This window comes from Rissa tridactyla, chromosome 2, assembly GCF_028500815.1.
Source record: "Rissa tridactyla isolate bRisTri1 chromosome 2, bRisTri1.patW.cur.20221130, whole genome shotgun sequence".
NCBI lineage: Eukaryota > Metazoa > Chordata > Aves > Charadriiformes > Laridae > Rissa > Rissa tridactyla.
The window spans coordinates 56,024,637-56,038,548 of NC_071467.1; positions in this window are offsets into that span (position 1 = coordinate 56,024,637).

The following is a 13,912-nucleotide window of genomic DNA, read 5'->3' on the forward strand; positions in this document are numbered from 1 at the left end:
TCTGTTATTTTGCCTTGCTACGCATTGGATAGTGTATAAGTCTTAGCTGAGAGCTGGTAACTGACTACAAGGGCTCTTCTGCTCCATCGAGGGGAAAATTCAAACAGGTGAATTTAACCTAATCTGTTTGATTTTTGTCCTCGCACGGAACAGAACTGCTCATGCGGGCAATTCCTGAAGTGCAGCTAGCAGCCCTGACTGACAGACGAGGAGCAGCTAAAGACAGTTTCTGACTTTCTCCTCTTGGTTCCATGTGTCCTGGTCTGCTCAGCAAGAATGGGGGACTCTGTCTTAGTAGCTGATCCTGTTTCTTCCACTGCGCTGTTAAATTTGCACTTAAGCTCCAAGGGGAGTTCAACTGCACTTGAGTAGTCAAGTTAAATTAGTCTCTTTGCCTTTTGGGTGCCCAGGGCATGAATGACCTACCCAATGTCTCCCCAAAAATAGACGGTGCCTTTAAAAAAACTAAAGTTTGTTTTACCCTTTGCTACAGGCAGGGAAGTTCTGCTTTTTGACAATAACCTGTAAGATGAAGGATAAAAATACAAAAGTTTGGTGCTTCATCTCTAGCAAAGTCAGTGCATAATGCTGGGGAGATGGCCTTTCCTAGTAGTCACTTCTGACTGTACCTGTTTAAGACTATTACTGCACAAAAGTTATGGTTGATACTTTTATTGGGTACATATTTTCCACACGCATATTCTCCCCCTACACTTTTGCATGCATGGAAATGTTTGTTTCCAACAAGCAAACCTGTACATCGGTCAAGTAATAGGTATGTACCTCACTTTTGTAAATAAATGGAAGTTTGGAACATGCTTACCTTCCTTTCGAAAGGACAGTAGAGAACAAAATAGTACAAAATAAGAACAAACGCTTCACTTTTTTCACTAAAAATTGGATAGAAATTATTTTGAAATTATTCTTCTGCTAAAAGTGCCATTGAGCTCTTGTGATGTTGCACTCAGCATCCACTCAACAAACACACTCTTAACTTGTCACAGGTGGGCACGGCTATTTACTGTTCAACCTTTAAGCGAGGGCTATTATATCCTAGTTGCTTCCTTCAAGCAAACAACACCAAGAAAAAACCCCGTGATTCATTTGGTATTGTCAGGGTGGTTAAACTGTTTCTCCTCAGCTCCAACAGCACCGCACACAGGTCTGTGCCAGAGAACTTGCTCCCAGTCAGAGCTCAACCAACTATTTTTAGAACCAGCTCTGGATTTTTTGACTATTTTTGTTGTTAGAGAGCCATCTTGTGGTGCACCTTATTAACAATAAATAGTAAAAAAAAGTCTATTACAGTTCAGAAATTATGGTCCACAAAGACCCTGGTGGTTTTGCATCTTCTGTGTATCCGCTCTTCTCAAAGCTCCTTTTGAAATGGAAATAACCTAATCTCAAATTGCACTTCTGAGTCATAGCAATATTTGTTAGGGACTGGGGAAGAGGACATATTTCTCTTTGCTTTTTTAAAAAACAAAAAAAAAAGAATTGAAATGGTTTGGAGTGCAAACAAATAACTACAATTTACAGCACAGAGTCATCCCTCCCCTAACAACTGATGTATTGATCAAGGCAGGAGGCAGGTGGTCTAGCTTTATCGATGTGATATATATAGTTTTTTGCAGCCACAAGACTTATTAAATATTCTGGAAACCATTTAAATTCAAATAATACCTGTTGTTACTGGCGTTACATGAAAAAAATGATCTTTAAAAATAGCAAAAGCACAAATTGAAATGTCATTTGGGATGCTTGCAGATTGCGAGACTTTTCCAGTGACAGGGGTGTTTTACATCGCACTTAAAATTCCCATTTTCAAATCTGTAGCTAACTGAAAAAAATAGACCCATCTGAACTAGAGTCAATAATACAATTCAGAAACTGCTTTGAATTTTGGTAGATTTCCCTTTCCATAAGATGCAAATCCTCACACAATGCTAAATAACAAAAATAATACAGTGTGCAAAATGTTACTGAGCCTCTGAAGAACCAGTGTTTAGAGGAAAAACAAAAAACAAGTCTTTCCATAAAACAAAATGTCTCTATGTATTGAAAGTTTTCCCTCTGCAGCTTTGAATAAGATGCTAACATCTTTCCGGTAGGTATGTAACTGTTCTCTTGTCCATTAATAAGCTATAATTATCTATTGTCCTTTCATTGAAAGGAAGAAAGTGCTGTGTAGCCAAAGATCATTGCTGGTCCACCCTCTGCTATCAGTGAAGTCAGTGAAAAGGAAAAGGTAATTATAGAGGGCCTTTAGAATAGTACACAACAATTAACATCTTCTCTAAAAATTTCAGGTTTAAATTTTAAAAAGCACAGTAATATGCAGTTGCCTCTGCAGGACTTATTTATTATCTCCTTTGCTCACCTTGTCTAATATTTGTTCTGGGTGGGCAATAGGCTTTCATAAAAAGAACGTCACAAGATAAGGACCATTTAAGAGTCAATTGGGAAAGGGAAAGCTCAAGGAAGAGGAACAACAGTGGGGTGAACCCTGAAGAGAAACTGCTTCACGACATGAACTGGAGAGCAGAGAGATTCTCTCAGAACAATGCTGAGTACTTTTAGCTTGGCCTTTTTCTAACCAAGCAATGAACGGTTCACTCAAGTGAAGTTATGAACACAGACAACCAGTGAAAATGCATTGTGCTTTCTTTAGAAGTTAGCAGCCAATAATCCAAGCAGAGATAGCCACAGACCTTACTTATCATGACATTGCTCTGTATCCTTCAACCATATCTCCACATCCTTCTAGAAGCGTAGCTGTGAAAAATGAAGACAGTATTCTAGTAACGCTGTTACTATTGATATGTGCACTGGCAAAGTCGCTTTGCTGTTTCCCTTTGCTCCTTCTTCCTAAAACCTAGCATTAATGTTTGCTTTTGAGATGGACACCTACAGTGAACTTTCAACTCTTTGAGTCACTCATCTACCAAGACAGGGTAAGCAAGCCAATGCAATAAAGACAGACCTGAGGTGGCCCCTAAAGAGTTAATTTGAAAATGAAGGACAGCATAGAGAAAACAACATGCGCCAAGACAAAGTAGCCCTGCTGAAGAGCACTCAGTGCTGGCTCAGATTTTGCTTCGTCCTGTAATGACTCCTGGTTATAGATGTGGCTCTTCTGAATCACAGTTCTTTGGACTGGGTAATTGCATTTAATTAGGCAACTAAGTCCTCTCTGTAAAGCGACTTGTATTCATTATCTGCTTCCTGGTCGATCTTTATGTCATCTTTTAACCATCCAGGCAAAGATTCTGCATCATCATCTACACAATTGATTTTAAAAGGAGTGTTGAAGTACTTTAATGACCCCTTTGCAACCTGCTGGAGACAGCCAGCTCTGTCAGCCTGGTATCAGTTGCATTACAAGGCCTCTCAGTAATCCAGTTTTAAATCTATATGCTGTGCACGCTGTCCCACATGAATCACATCTTTTATTCAGAATGTGCAGTATTATATCAAACCCACTGGAGAAATCCAACGCTACTGTATCAATGCAACCGCCCTTGTTCCATCAGATCCAGAGTTCACTATAAAATAACCATGATGAGTTTGTTTAAAAACAAAGATCTACCTTCCATGAAATTATGTGGATTGACAGTTTACATTTATAATTTTATTTTTAACAAAATCAGCAGTTTTGTTACTTTGTACAGAATTTGAGCAAATAAGTAGATCCCTGAGTTTCCTTCACTTTCTCTAGAACAACGCTGGAAATCCTTGCTGGAATGTCTTCAGGTTTTCAAGATAATTTGAAAATTAGTGTTATTTAATATCATTTCAAGAAGAACTTTAACAGCACATGAATTATTGATATAAATGTTTCATTTTAGAAGATGCTACTGGATATTCTCCTTTCTACCTTGCTTAGGTAGAGTAAATGGTCTGTTCTACCCAGAAAATGAGATGTTTGTTATGGTGATCTTGTCATCACTGTCATAAAGAAGCCAGCTTCACTACAAGTAAAGGTCTACACCTTGTAACTTGGGCAGCTGTGTGATCAGACACAAGCCTGGCATTTACACACTAATCTCTGAACAGTGACATTCACTAAGCAGGTCCTTTGGTCAAGTTTGTCGTGTGTAACTGAAAATAAGACTCTTAAAAAGCTGATGGGTTTTAAGGAATTTGGAATTTAAAGCTTTGACACCACACAGCTGGTCACTGTTCATTGGGGCAGGCTCTGCAACCGGTACCTTTTCAGTACCCCAGACATGATTTAAAGCTGTTTTTCTGGCAGATCTCCTGAAGAAGGGAATGATGCAATTAGACTCTTCCCCAGATCATGCTCTTTTTTACTGCTGGGAAACAAAATGCGCGCTACAAAAATGTAGTGACATGGCCCAGATGAGCTAGACTATTCCCACCTCCAGTACATAACAATTTTTCTTTGGACCATATTTATATAAACATCACACAACGCTGCCAGTGTGAACAGTTGATGCCAAGTCTCTTGCTCAGCGAAAGGAGAGAACATCTGCAGCAGAGAATACCGTGACTGTATGGCCCCGAACCTTGCAATGGCTGTGAAAAACAAGGGTTTCGGAAACATGGATGGGAATGTCATGCCTGTTCCACACAACTGGTAGCAGCCTGCACTTCTTAGCCAGTGCCTAATGTGAAAGAACAGCCAAAGCACTGATGGATGAGGCCTTGCTATACTGAAATTAGAGGGGAAAAAAATAACCTCCCATTAGCTCCAACGGATTTCGGATTTCCCCCTGATAAATGGAGTGTGTTTTGATCTATGCCACATTTTCTGGATCATAACATCATTGTGGATATAATTTGCACCTTGCAATTAAAGAGAGGGGAAACCAAAAGCTGAACATGTCGGGTTTTACAGTTTCTAAACTTTGCTTCAGAATCTTACCCATGCTCTTCCCATTAGCCTGCTCCCTTCGGCATTCTGTCACCTGACTACATATTCCCTTAAGACAAACTTTACGTGAGGTATTCAGAGACACTATACAGATGTGATTTATCTCTTCACTGAGGCTACTAAATTACTGTATTTTGTTATTTCTTTGAGCGTTATTGTTTTTTTCCAGACCTTGAAAACAATGTGAGTACAGCTTCACTCTTAAGGTCATTTTACTGACATGGAGAAAACAACTGTTCTCTTGCAATTTTTTACCTAAATCTTTGCAAAAACTTTTGATAATGCTCCGTTTGCCTTTCAACAATAGTTTCCACCTCTGTTATTCTTCCCACTGAAAAAAATGGTCTATTTGAGTCAAAGAAAGAATGAAATGTCATCTCTTCTTCATTAGAAGAGAACAGTGGTATCAAACACACGTAGCAGCAATAACCCTCCATTCTGCATACTGCACATTTTATTTCAATGTTTCGTTTATCATAATATGCTAATATAGACACACTATCCATGCCCTTTACTTCTCTTTTGTTGTCCCGTATTTCTTTTCAAACCAGTCCGTCTTCTAGAAGATACGAACGCAGTTTTGTTAAGCACAGCAGGTTTCCAAGCCATTTCGTGCAGCCAGGAGCTTCCACTTGCCGGTGGACAGGTGACTCACGTGTTGTGATTGCTGTTGGCATGTCACTCTTAAACATATTTACAACTATCATGGATAGGCTTGCTTAAAGCTAGAGATTTGTATTATTTCTTTCTATCATAAGCATGCAGAAAAACTTTCTTCTCCTATTCCTGTCTGTCCTTAATCTGCAGTTGCATGTACAGAATTAGCAGGTAATGAAATATATTAGGAAGGATTGAGTGTTAACTGTAAGAACCCAGCTCTTCACGTGTTATTTAAAAAACAATAGATGTTACATTTAAGACAATAATGAGCATCAGAGCTAAAGTGAGATTAGAAATTTTTAAGCTAACCTTAATTACATTTTTCAATTTTCACTAATCGCCTGACAGTAAATCACTCCTATGCCAGTCAGACCAGAATATGAGAGGGCTTTTTGTGTTTTCCTTTCTTAAAACACTGGAAAGGCTTCTTGCAGGATTTTCTTGATAGCTTTTATTCACCGTGTCAGTAATTGAGGGCTCAAAACTGAGTGGTCGAGGAAATACTTCTCTTAATTACACAACATAAAGCCTCTACCATATTTTTAGCTTTATTCTCAGTTGTTCAGATTACCTTGGGAAGCAAAAGGCCTCAGATTCAGTTTGAAACTATGAATAATTCACATATTCACATATTTCCTCTCACTTACTATAAGAGACTGTAAGGTTTGCTGCAGTGAATAGGCAGCACCTAGTGGTCTTGAAATGCATGAACAGTTCAAGTTCTTAATAATTCCAAGTTCTTTAAAGAAACATTCAATGAACTAAAAGGAAGTATTAGTTTTCATATGCGTATGTGTGTGCATGCACAAGCAGGTGTGTGTACGTGTGTTTGCACAGGGGAGAAAACATTCAATTTCTGACTTGCTCTGAGATCTAGGTCTTCCTCTGGAGGAAAATAATCCTTTAGTATTTCACACCAAACGCAAGGAAGGAAACAAACTCCTGAGTTTTGAAAAGCCAGTAGTTACAATGGAGCCCATATAAAGACTCCACATTTTAAAAAAAATATGCTATTCTTGATAGTGAATAAAGTACTTTAATGCTTTCATCTAATTGTAACCCTTCAATTTTAAATTCAAGGCCTCCAAGTTAATAATAATAATTAGCAATATTTATTATCAAACCTCAGAGTTTATTTCTGTTTAATCAAAAATATGAAAGCTATCCAACGAATGCTCTCTGGAATTGTTAGGAAAAGCCAAGGAGTAAAAGTATGGAGCAAATTTGGTCAGTTAAGCTTATTATAACAACCTGAGGCCCATAATATCGCATACCTTGAAGGTATGTTTCATGTTTTATCATATTACAGTAGTCAAAGATTATTGGATCATTAGCTTTAATTGTATTCCAAGAATTTTTTGGTAGATCCATTTATCTGCAGGATTTATTTTTTGCTTTCTACTGAGTTTGTCACTTCAGTAGCTAATATATTATATCTAAGACTACTTGAAGCATTGCTAGAAACAGGACTGTGGTAAATATGCTTGCACCAGCAAAACCACTCTGTACATTTTTTTATTGTTCTTCTGAACTTTGTTGGAAATTTCAATTAAAAAAAAAAAAAGTATGCACCATTTTGATTCCATAGAATTCAATGAACACAGTCTCTGTTTGCATTTTGGGTATCACGAAAGGCCACGACATGGGTGTACCGAGAGAAGAGTGGGAATTGCTTCAAACACTGGTAAGCAGAAGCTGCAGCAGCCATCCACACCACTTACTGCCCATGGCTGAACTTCTCTCTTCTACCTCACTACATCCCACAGTTCATCTGGAGTAAGCCAGCTTTACCTGGATGGATGGATGGATGGATGGATGGATGGAGTGAATTTCATATGTCTTGTACATGTACTAAAGCTTTCAAAATTGCCATCTTTTTTTACAATGAATCTCCTGTTACTTTTAAAACAAACACAGAACTGGAAAGCTGAATGTAAAATATGACTAAAGAACTAAAGCCAAATCTGAAGCCTCTGTGTAGCTATGAAGCACTCCCCCTGAAGTCAATGATGAGTAAGATGTTGCTCCTTTGTGATAATAATTTTCGGTGAAGCAAGGAATTCAGCAAAATATAATTCTAAGAGACCCTGTCACTGGGGATAGGGAGCTGCTTGCCTTCACAGAACAGTCCAGAGCTCCTGTGTCAGACCACACAAATCCATGGCAATAGCTAAAGGGTATTAGGTGTTTGCATCTCCAAATTTGTTAAAACTTGAGGGCTGAGTGCTTGTTTCTCCTGCGTATTTCCTTCCAGTTCTCCCAAGGGTGTCTGCATATGTAGAAATCATCTACAGGATCCAAGGAAGATGTGGAAAGCTGTTCCCCCCTGCACGAAGAAAGGTATGGATTACATGCGTACAGCCTGTTCGCTACATGCATGATCTGCGTGATGTGCCAAAGAAAAACTTACAGTGACAGCGATCAGAATACAGCCCATTAACTCTCACACTAATGGTACTTGTAAAAAGTCCCTCCCTCACATAAAATCCTTTTATTATCTTTGTACAAATTTGAAGGTACAATCAGGAGGACATATCATCCTATTGATTTTTAACCAAACTCCCCACCAAAATCAATGAGGAGACCTGCTTAAAATCAATAATACAATAAAGAATTTGCTGAGCTGTTTACAGTAGGACTTTTTCTAATTTTTGTTTGTTTTCTTCTTTAATCATACTCACTCTGACGTGTTGATACTGGATGATAAATATCTCATGGGTGTATGGAATTTGTCAAAAATGAGAACAATATGGATGCTATAATGCTAATATTAAATTTTCAAGGGAAAAAAAAAAGATATTAAGGAATTAAAACAGGGTGTGGTATCACTCAAAATTGCTATCCTTTCAAATCCCAGAATGGGTTCTGATGGCCTAGGAAAAAGGTTCTTTCCATCTACTCATACAGTAAATAAAACTATTACAGTCTGGAAAGGAACAACCATATTAAAAAGGGGGTTATTGCTCAGAATAAAAACAGTTTAGAAAGTATATCTAAAATTTACATGGTAATCGCAGTTGCCCACCCTGAAATAGAAGAGAGGAGAATATTCAGAGTTGATGACGTTCCTGAAAACAGGGGAAAAATGGTAATTGTTTATTTCCACCAAAGAAAAAAAGATGCATATATATCCAGAGTGTTGATATCTTTTCACAAATTTATAAAGTAGAGAAAGGATAAATGAAGCTAACAGAAGCCACTGAGTTCATTTATATTTGAGAAAAGATTGTCTTAGGATATTAATCTGAGAGGGAGAATCTGCATTCTGCTACACACCTTGAAGAAGCTGTATATAAATTTGAACTCTGTGGGCAAGAGAGATGTTAGCTATACCCCTGCGTTTAGCATTTCTTGCAGGGTAGCCCGAGACTACTATTTCTTGGGTTACTCTTCAGAGGTGTTATAACTTTTCCAATGTACTACAGCACAAGCTTTAAAATCCTGCTTTTAGACTACTCTGGCAGCGTGCGCATGTAAGCTCGCAGTTCCTGTCTTGTGTTCATTTTCACTGCCATTGTCTTTAAAACTATTTTGCCACCCTTTCCAAAACAGCAAATTCCAACCAGTTTTTGAATGGAAGTCCTCAAGACTTAACACATAAAATAACCATCTAAAATTTTTCGCACCGGTCTAAAACAATATACAGCCAAAAATATCAGGGCCTCAGTTTCCCATCTGTAATATGAGCACAATGGTATCCCTTTAGATGTGTACTGAAAAGAGAAATTAATTATAAAAGTAACATAGTTCAGATGATATCGTGTAAGTACTGCAGAACAGACTGTGAGAAAGATTGATTAGAGGGACATTTAAATTAACTATACCGCTGTACTCAATTGAGTAGCAAGAGTTGCTTCCACTGGAACGATGACCAGTCTGTCAATATTCCATCAATATCCTTTAGGCTTAGAGAGACTGGGTTTGACAGACGTGGTCTAGCCAATCAACCCTGCTCTCGCCTCTCTCCAAAAGAATACTTCATGTATTTTCTTTTAAATATTTCTCTTGAAATAAATTCAACCTGGATCAAATCTAGATGAGTATGAGACATAGTGGAAGGCAAAAGAAACTGCAGGAAAATAAAGAGTTTAGGCATAGGGCATGACAGACAGCGTATAGGCGATATGTACTAAAGGCTGTACAGTGGAAACAAACACAAAGTGACATCTCGAAACAGCTCATCACATTAAAGTAAGTCTCCTTTCACATTTCTAAGCATAAACATATGCACCAGCTGCCCTAAGAGTGTCTGGGATACAGAGGAGGGATGGAAATATTAACTCTGATTTGCCCTTAGAACACAGCTTGAAAATGTATTAAAATAGCCCTTTTTTCCATACATCTGCTTATTAATAAAACAAGAGGCTTGGGGACTTTTTTTTTCTTTTGTTTCTTTGCTTTTTAAGAGGTCAGAAGCTCTTTTGCTGTTTCAACCACGCTGCTGTGGCGATTCTGTGAGCTTTGTCCCGAGCTTTTTTCTGCTGGCCGATACCAATTTAATGTATAATGAAAACACTGCAACTCAGACTATACTACCTACCAGCACATTGATTATTTTTCACCAAACAATTACGAAGAAATCAAAATCCCATCTCTTTCTCTGCTTTTGGAGCTAGTTTTTGATTGGTTTTTTTTTCCATGTTGATCTTTTATTTGTGTACATAAATGAGTTGAAATGTAGGCCAGGGTATCCATAAAAGTTGTACAGCTTTACCAAAACTTTTTCATATAGTAATACCCGTACATCCTTCTTGTGTAGGTATGATTCTACTGATGCACATACACTTAATACATCATACATACAGGCTCCCACTTAGGGAAAGTATATGAACCATACCAATATAAACCTCTTTATAAGAGTATTCCTATTATGAATGGTAACAGTACTTTGGTTTAAAAAAATTGTGCCCTCAATCAAATTGATTCATCTGTGCAGCTCAGTCCCTTCAATCTCTGAAATCAAATAATGTTTTAAAACTTTAAAAAAAGTTAAACAAACTCATCTGAGATGAACGCAACTCATTAAAATGGTATTTAATCTTAATTCAGAATAATTTGTTTATGCCATAGATCATACTTTACAGTTCTTAAATGTCATCTCCAGGTCTGAAACATGATCTCTCCCCAGCTCAACCAAAGAACACATTTTCCATGTTTTTGATAATGAGTCTTCGTCTAATGGTCACTTTCTGGCATGGGTAAGAGAGGAAGAAATCTAGATGAAGGTATCAGCCCCTCCAAGCTCTCACAGCCAGAGAGATTAAAATGCTATCAGCTCATCCAGAGATGGCAAGTAATGCTAGGAAACTAATACTGTGGCATATCCAATTCATAGAATCATAGAATCATAGAATTGCCTAAGTCGGAATGAACCTTTCAGATCATCTAGTCCAACCATCAACCTAACTCTGACAAAACCCATCACTAAACCATATCTTTAAGCGTTATGCCTACCCATCTTTTAAATACCTCCAGGGATGGTGCCTCAACTACTTCCCTGGCCTGTTCCAATGCTTAATAACCCTTTCAGTGTAAAAATGTTTTCTAATATCCGATATAAACCTCCCCTGGCACAACTTGAGGCCATTTCCTCTTGTCCTATCGCCTGTTACTCGGGAGAAGAGTCCGACACCCACCTTGCTACAACATCCTTTCAGGTAGTTGTAGAGAGCGATAAGGTCTCCCCTCAGCCTCCTTTTCTCCAGGCTGAACAACCCCAGCTCCCTCAGCCGCTCCTCATAAGACTTGTGCTCCAGACCCCTCACCAGCTTCGTTGCCCTCCTCTGGACACGTTCCAGCACCTCAATGTCTTTTTTGTGGTGAGGCGCCCAAAACTGGACACAGTACTCAAAGTGGGGCCTCACCAGTGCCCCGTACAGGGGTACAATCACTTCCCTAGTCCTACTCACCACACTGCTCCTGATACAAGCAGTCGACCAACACCCCCAGGTCCTTTTCTGCCAGGCAGCTCCCCAGCCACTCTTCCCTAAGGCTGTAGCACTGCGTGAGGCTCTTGTGACCCAAGTGCAGGATCTTGGGTCACACTTGGCCTTGTTAAACTTCATTGGTTTAACCATTGGCCTCGGCCCATTGATCCAGCCTGAACAGATCCCTCTGCAAAGCCTTTTTACCCTCAAGCAGGTCGACACTCCCACCTAACTTGGTGTCATCTGCAAACTTGCTGAGGGTGCACTCGATCCCCTCGTGCAGATCATTGATAAAGATATTAAAGAGAACTGGCCCTAATACCAAGCCCTGGGAAACACCACTCGTGACCAGCTGCCAACTGGATTTAACTCCATTCTTCACCACTTTCTGGGCCCAGCCCTCCAGCTGGTTTTTAACCCAGTGTAGAGTATTCCCATCCAAGCCATGAGCAGCCAGTTTCTCCAGGAGGATGCTTGTGGGAAACTGTATCAAAGGCCTTACTAAAGTCCAGGTAAACAATATCCACAGCCTTTCCCTCATCCACCAGACAGGTCACTTTGTCACTGAAGGAGATCAGGTTTGTCAAGCAGGACCTGCCTTTCATGAACTCATGCTGACTGGGCCTGATAGCCTGTAATTTCTTGGAAAAGGAATTACATTCCTGCAATGAATGATACTACTGATATGAAGCAGCAAAATTAAGAATACCATTTTGAAGGTCTATTTGAAAAACTTCCCACCAGCAGCTACTGACAGTATTTTCTGTTTTCTAAAGAAAATCCAAGCCCAGCTATTGCGGGGCTGGGGGGAAGCTGCAATAAAAATGCATGTTCTGTTTGGAGTGAAATAGTTGGGGATATAACAAACTAATTTCTGCAGTACTGCAGGCTGTCCAGATGCTTCTTATTCTGCCTGAGATTTGTGGTTTGGTCTTGACAAACAAGGACCTATTGCTCTACTGGTTGGTTTGGGTTGATGGCAAGACGAATGTGAGTCAACAGTGTGCCCTGGCAGCCAAAAGGGCCAACCGTGTCCTGGGGTGCATCAAGCACAGCACAGCTGGCCAGATGAGGGAGGTGATTGTCCCACTCTACACTGCACTGGTGCGGCCCCACCTTCAGTACTGTGTGCAGTTTTGGGGGCCTCAATATAAGGACATAGAACTATTAAGAGTGTGTCCAGAGGAGGGCAACCAAGACGGTGAAAGGCCTCAAGGGCAAGACTTACAGGGAGCAGCTGAGGTCACTTGGTTTATTCAGCTTGCAGAGGACAAGGCTGAGGGCTGACCACATCGCAGTCTGCAACTTCCTCAAGGGGGGCAGTGGAGATGGAGGTGCTGATCTCCTCTCTCTGGCGACCAGCGATAGGACACAAGGAAATGGAATGAGGTTGCATCAGAGGAAGTTCAGATTGGACATCCGGAAAAGGTTCTTCACTGAAAGGGTGGTCAGTCACTGGAGCAGGCTCCCCAGGGAAGTGGCCACAGCACCAAGCAGCATCTGGATGAGGCTCTTAGTCATATTGTTAAGTTTTAGGTAGTCCTGAGAGGAGCGGGGAGTTGGACTTGATGATCCTTATGGGTCCCTTCCAGCTTGAGATATTCTATGATTTTATGATACTTGGTAGTTGACTATACATGTCAGCGTGGGAAAGCTGAAAACAGATGGTGAAAGAAAAGTTTGGATGCCACAAACTAGCCAATCTGAAAAATCTATGCAAGCTTGCTAAAATGGCCCCACCAAATAGCCAGAGATGAATAAAACGGAAGAGTGGCAGTGGCTTTTGATAGACTGCTAAACATGACAGACTGGAGGCCCAAAGGAATTCACTTCATGTATGTGGGTTCTCTACAGCTGTTGACTAATCACGAAAAAGCTCTTCTGCTGCAAAAGAGATGCAAACCACTCAAGGCCACGCAATTGAAGCCTGGTATTCACAGTTCAGTTCATTTAATGAGGGACTGAAAATGAATGTTGATATTGCTGAATATCTACGTGCAGGTACAGAAACACAGCGGTCAACCTAAATTCATCTGAATTACCTTGTTTGGAAGTGAGTTGGTAGGACGTAAAATAGTGTGTGAAACTGAGGCTATTCTAATGACCGATAATGAACGTGGGGGAACAGTCTACAACATACTTAGTGGTCTGCACAATTTAGGAAGAGCCGAGCAATCTCGAAGATCTATGAGTTACAGATGGGTCACAGCAAGTGCCTGATTTTGGAGAACATTATAATTCTAGAGGAAGGACCTAAGTGGAAAAAAACCTCAACTCAAAACAGAAAGGTTATCTTGTTATGCTGCTTTACTTTCCAGATTATTTCGCTCTCAGTGATGGATTGTCCCTTCAACTACCTAATTATAGCATTACAGATAATCAATAAGAAGAGGGTAGGGCGAGAGTAACGCACAAGAAGTGTTGGGAT